We start from the raw sequence: 5,994 nt of genomic DNA, 5'->3' as shown, positions 1-5,994 counted from the left end.
TAAACTAGTGTTAAACTAGTGTCAAACGAATGTTAAACTCTTGTTAAACTAGTGTTAAACGAGTGTCAAACGAATATTAAATTCTTGTTAAACTAGTGTTAAACTAATGTTCAACTTAAACTAGTGTTAAACTAGTGTTGAACTTGTGTTGAACTTGTGTTAATCCAATGTTAAACTAGTTTTAAAATCATTAAAAAAAAAAAAACAGGTGCTAAACTAGTGTTAAACTAATGTTCAATTAGTGTTAAACTAATGCAAAACTAGTGTTAAACTTTTGCAAAACTAGTGTTAAACTAATGTTAAACTAGCGTTCAACTAACATTCACCATAAACTATTATAAAATTAATGTTAAACTAGTGTTAAAGTAGTGTTAAACTAATGTTCAACTTAAACTAGTGTTAAACTTGTGTTAAGTAGTGTTGAACTCATGTTAAACAAGTGTTAAATGAATGTTCAATCAGTTTTAAACTAAAACTGTTGTTAAACTAGTGTTAAACGAATGTTCAACTAGTGTTCAACGAGTGTTCAACTAACATTCATCATAAACTAGTGTTAAATTAATGTTAAACTAGTGTTCAACTAACATTCATCATAAACTAGTTTTAAATTAATGTTAAACTAGTTTTCAACTAACATTCATCATAAACTAGTTTTAAATTAATTTTAAACTAGTGGTCAACTAGTGTTCAACTAACAGTCAACTAAAGCTAGTGTTAAATTTATGTTAAACAAGTGTTAAACTAATGTTAGACTGGTGTTAAACTAGTGTTAAACTAGTGTTAAACGAATGTTAAACTAGTGTTAAACTAATGTTAAACTTAAACTAGGATTAAACTAGTCTTAAACTTATGTAAAACTAATGTTAAACTAGCATTAAACTCGTTTTAAAGTGGTGTTAAACTAATGTTAAACTTGTGTTAACTAGTGCTGAACTAGTATTCAGCTAGTGTTAAATTAATGTTCAAGTAGTGTTAAACTAAAACTGTTGTTAAACTAGTGTTAAACAAATGTTCAACTAGTGTTCAATTAACATTCATCATAAACTAGTGTTAAATAAATTTTGAACTAGTGTTAAACTAGTGTTAAACTTGTGTTAACTAGTGTTGAACTAGTGTTAAACTAGTGTTAAATTAATGTTCAACTCATGTTAAACTAAAACTGTTGTTAAACTAGTGTTAAGCGAATGTTCAACTAGTGTTCCAACTAGTGTTCAACTAACATTCATCATAAACTAGGGTTAAATACATTTTGAACTGGTGTTAAACTAGTGATAAACTAGTCTTCAAATAGTGTTCAACTAACAGTCAACTAAAGCCAGTGTTACATTAATGTTAAACTCGTGTTCAAATAAAGCTAGTGTTATACTAGTGGTAAACTAGTGTTAAACTAGTGTTAATCTAGTGTTAAACAAACATTCAACATAAACGAGTGTTAAATTAATGTAAAACTAGTGTAAACTAATGTTAAACTAGTGTTGAACTAATGTTCAACTTAATCTAGTGTTCAACTAATGTGCAACTTAAACTAGTGTTAAACTAGTGTTAAATTAAAGTTCAACTTGTGTTAAACTAGTATTAAGCTAATGTTGAACAAATGTTCAACTAGCGTTAAACTAGTGTTAAACTCATGTTCAACTTAAACTAGTGTTAAACTAGTTTTAAACTAATGTTCCAATAAAGTTTGTGTTAAACTGTGTTTATTAATGTTCAATTAGTGTTGAACTAATGTTCAGCTTAAACTAGTGTTGAACTAGTATTAAAGAAATGTTAAACTAGAGTTAAACTAGTGTAAAACTAGTGTCAAACTTGTGTTCAACTTGTGTTAAACTAGTGTTCAACTAACATTCATCATAGAATAGTGTTCGAATAATGTTAAACTAGTGTTAAAGTAGTGTTCAACTAGTTTTAAACTATTGTTGAACTAGTGTTAAACTAGTGTTCAACTAGTGTTCAATTAGTGTTAAACTAACATTCAGCATAAACTAGTGTTAAACTGGTGTCAAACTAATGTCAAACTAGTGTAAAACTAATTTTCAAATAAAACAAGTGTTAAACTACTGTTAAACTAGTGATACACTATTGTTAAACAAATGTTAAACTAGTGTTAAACCAATGTTATCTCGTGTTAAACTAACATTGAACATAATCTAGTATTAAATTAATGTCACACTAGTGTTAAACTAATGTTAAACTGGTGTTAAACTAATGTGGAACTAGTGTTAAACACATTTCCAAATAAAACAAGTGTTAAACTACTGTTAAACTAATATTAAACTAGTGATAAACTAGTGTTAAACGAATGTTAAACTAGTGTTAAACTAGTGTTAAAGTAGTGGTAAACTCATATTAAACTAGTGTTAAACTAGTTTTAAAATAAATATTTTGTTAAACTAGTGTGAAAATCGTGTTCAACTAACATTCAACATGAACCAGTGTTCAACTAACATTCAACATAAACCAGTGTGGGCAAGTGATAGTACCCCCTTCGTCCCCCTGCCTTGGGTCACAGGCTGGGCAACAGGACTGGCGACCCTGGCCTGTACCTAGCCTCGAATGGACACTAGTCCCGAGTTGGTGTCGGCTAATCCCGCACCCTCGCATCGCATCGCAGTGTTAAACTCATGTTCAACTAAAACTATTGTTAAACTAGTGTTAAGCTAGTGTAAAACTAACATTCAACTAAAACCAGTGTTAGATTAATGTTAAACTAGTGTTAAACTAATGTAAACCTAGTGTAAACCTATTGTTAAACTAGTGTACAACTGGTGTAACACTGGTGTCAAACTAACATTTAACAAACTAATGTTAAACTGGTGTTTAACTAGTGTTGAACTGGTGTTTAACTAGTGTTGAACTAATGTTAAACTAATGTTAAAATAGTGTTTAACTAATGTTAAACTAGTGTTAAACTAGATTACAATTACATCTAGAGATGCTTCCTCTTCATTCACTTTTGGTTAATGTAGCCTTGGCCAGGAGGAGTTGATGTCGTCAGACGGTATCCATCGTTCACCAGGTGTTTCGACCCAGAACCGCAACACCCTCCCGATGGTGGGTCGGCAGTGGTGGCCAAGTCACTGCCCATCTACTCCTCCTGGCTTCCAGCTCAGCTCCTCCCTCCTGTTCCATTACCAGCGAGAGGCTCTTTCTGCTGCCTGCCCCATCCTACCAGCTCCTGTCTTTCTCTCCCTCCCTGTCATCCCAATGGCTGTGAGCATTCTCCACACGGACTGGGCGGGGAATCCTCTACAGCCGACCTCGACAGGGAACAGCCATGCCTGCCATCCTTTCCCCCTGCAGTCATGCAAGAGATCTTGGTATTTGGCGTTTTTTCTTTCAAAGGCCTGGTCGCACCCCTGTTCCCAAGGGACTGTAAGTTCTATGAGGATGATCTTCTTTGCCTCTTCAGACCACAGTACCACATCCGGCCTCAGGGTTGTCTGGACAACCTGGGGGAACTGCAGTCTTCCTCCCAGGTCCACCTTCATTTCCCACGATCGGGCCTTTTGTAGCAGGCTGTTTCTTGTTGCTGTGGTTGGTGGCTTTTCTCCTTCCTTTATAAACTAAATTAATGTTGTTTTCCCATGTGGTTGGCGTTTCTTGCATCTCTACTGCTCCAGGGTGTTAGCGAGTGTCATGAGCACCTTGTCATGGCGCCACCTGTACCTTCCTTGGGTGGGTGCTACTTTACACCCCGACAGGATGTGTGCCATGGTGCCCCTCGCGCCACAAAGCTTGCATAATGGGTCCTCTCTCATGCCCCACTTGTGCAAGTTTGCTGGAGTCAGGAGTGTGTCATACACCGATCTTAATAGGAAAGAGATAAGGAAAAACTCCAATTTCTATAGATCTTCTCATGTGATCTTCCTCTTGGGTAGGTTCCATTTAGTCCAGGCTCCCTGGGACGCTAGCTCCACTGCCCTTGAACTTCTTCCTTCCTCCTCCAGGTTCCGTACTTCCTACTGGATCATGGCTCTTCTATCCTTGGTTCCTACCTTGCCCCATTGTTGGAAATAGGAAGTTCCAAGACCCTGTCTTCCTGTGCATAGCATTCCAATGATGTCACGTAGCTTTAACATGCTTTCAGCTTGTGCAATAGATGAGTCAGCTGCCCACTTGCGTCCTGATCGTGTGACTAGTTCATCCTGGGAGTCTCTGTATGTCATTACGACTCTGCGCTAGCTACCTTAAATTCCTCCACTATGGATGACAGAGGAAGTTGGAGCTGTCCTGATCTTATGTAGAGGCCTACTGAAGTCAAGCTTGGAGGGATTCCCAACCATCTTCGGAGGTACTTATTGATCTTCCTCTCCACTCCTTCTACGCTTGTCATAGGGACGTCACACAGTGTCACCAGCCACAGGAGTCTTGGCAGGTGTCCGTGTTGGAAAAGCCATGTTTTAAACTTCCCCGGGAGCTCTCATTTTTCAATCCTCCTCAGCCATTCCTCTGTCTGCTTTTCTGTAGTGGTGATGTTTTTCCTGTCGGTAAGTGAATCGCTTAAACTCATGTTAGAAAAAACTAGTGTTAAATTAGTGATAAAATAACATTCAATAAAAACTGGTGTTAAACTAGTGTTGAACTACCATTCAACTAAAACTAGTGTTAAACTACTGATAAACTGCCATTCAAGAAAAACTAGTGGTAAACTAGTGTTTAACTAGCATTCAACTAAAACTATTGTTAAACTAGTGATTAACTAGCATTCAACTAAAACAAGTGTTAAACTAGTGATTAACTAGCGTTCAACTAAAACTGGTGTTAAACTAGTGATTAACTAGCGTTCAACTAAAACTAGTGTTAAACTAGTGATTAACTAGCGTTCAACTAAAACGGTGTTCAACTAGTGATTAACTAGCGTTCAACTAAAACTAGTGTAAACTAGTGTTTGACTACCGTTCAACTAAAATTAGTGTTAAACTAGTGATTGACTACCGTTCAACTAAAACTAGTGTTAAACTAGTGATGAACTACCGTTCAACTAAAACTAGTGTTAAACTAGTGATTAACTACCGTTCAACTGAAACTAGTGTTAAACTAGTGATTAACTGCCGTTCACCTAAAACTAGTGTTAAACTAGTGATTAACTACCGTTCAACTGAAACTAGTGTTAAACTAGTGATTAACTAGCATTCAACTAAAACTAGTGTTAAACTAGTGATTAACTACCGTTCAACTGAAACTAGTGTTAAACTAGTGATTAACTGCCGTTCACCTAAAACTAGTGTTAAACTAGTGATTAACTACCGTTCAACTGAAACTAGTGTTAAACTAGTGATTAACTAGCATTCAACTAAAACTAGTGTTAAACTAGTGATTAACTAGCATTCAACTAAAACTAGTGTTAAACTAGTGTTTAACTAGCATTCAACTACAACTAGTGTTAAACTAGTGATTAACTAGCATTCAACTAAACTTAAAGTGTTAAACTAGTGTTTAACTAGCATTCAACTACAACTAGTGTTAAACTAGTGATTAAGCTTGACTCCTGCTTTCTTCTCCAATGTGGAATCCAAGAGGAGAAGCACACACACACACACATACACAGCTCCTGGTGTGAACCTGTGGTTTTGTTGTCAAGCAGGTCTGATAATGTGAGGATTGCTGGTTTGATCCCCAGTTGCCTGCAGAAGTGTCCTTGAGCAAGGTCCTGAACCCTGACATTCCCTGCTCCGGCTTTGAACCGACCAGGGCCTTTGCATATCCTCCACACTCCTGCCGATGCCCTTGAGCAAGGCATTGGGTGTCATTTTTTCTTCCTGTACAGGGCAGCAGATCTGGTCTCATGTAATCTTCTGACTCTGGTTGTACTGATTCAAGATTCAAAATTCAAGAGGTTTATTCGTCACAAACATATACATACTTCCATACATATATGCAGTGAAATGTAATTCAACGCACCCAGTGATAGCACACAATATGTCCTGGGAAAAACTTATTTCTAAAAGACCAACTAACTGACTCCTAAAACGTAATACAGTAAGTCGAATACTT

This window comes from Zeus faber, assembly GCF_960531495.2.
Source record: "Zeus faber genome assembly, chromosome: 3".
NCBI lineage: Eukaryota > Metazoa > Chordata > Actinopteri > Zeiformes > Zeidae > Zeus > Zeus faber.
This window is presented reverse-complemented; position numbering follows the sequence as displayed.